Source organism: Geospiza fortis, unplaced genomic scaffold (assembly GCF_000277835.1).
Source record: "Geospiza fortis unplaced genomic scaffold, GeoFor_1.0 scaffold443, whole genome shotgun sequence".
Lineage (NCBI taxonomy): Eukaryota > Metazoa > Chordata > Aves > Passeriformes > Thraupidae > Geospiza > Geospiza fortis.
In genome coordinates, this window is record NW_005054335.1 from 225519 (window position 1) to 226201 (window position 683).

Here is a 683-nt window from a genome sequence, read left to right on the forward strand (position 1 = left end):
TGCTGAAGTGCTGCCCATAACTCCAGTTATTCCCACTTCTATACCTGCAAAGTTAATTTTTTATCTTTCATTTCCACACTCTGCAGTTGTCCTCTCTGAATTCCATCTTCCTCATATCATCTCTCCAGTCTGTGAATCTTATGTCATGTAGCCCTGTTCCCTGTTCTTCTTCAGAAAGACTCTCATTTTGTTGTCACCTTGCAAGTCACTCTCTGGACATAAGGCAGAACAGATAACTTGTGGTGTCCATTTGAATTCTCCTCTAGACAGCTTTCTTCAAGTATTTTCCTTGTTGACTTGTGAAGTCGCTCATCCTAATTTACCTTTTGCACCTATTTTCAAGTCCCTCTTTGTTACAATATCATATGAGACAGTATGCAGAGCCTCTCTGGTGCGCATTTCTGCCCATCCAGTACCATAACATGGGTGGACAAGTATGTTATTCTTGAACCGTCTGTGCTGGCTTCCATCTTTAGTTTATTAGCACTGAAGTTCTTTTGAAATGGCTGAAAAGTACTGGAACAAATATTATACTGCATAGTGAAAGCAGGCAGACTGATGAGGAGAAGGCAGAGGTATTAACACCTTTTTTGCCTCAGCTTTTAGTGGGAAGACAACTTGCCTTCAGGACAGCTGTCCTCCTGGGCTGGCAGATGGTGTCAGAGAGTAGAATGGTCCCCCTG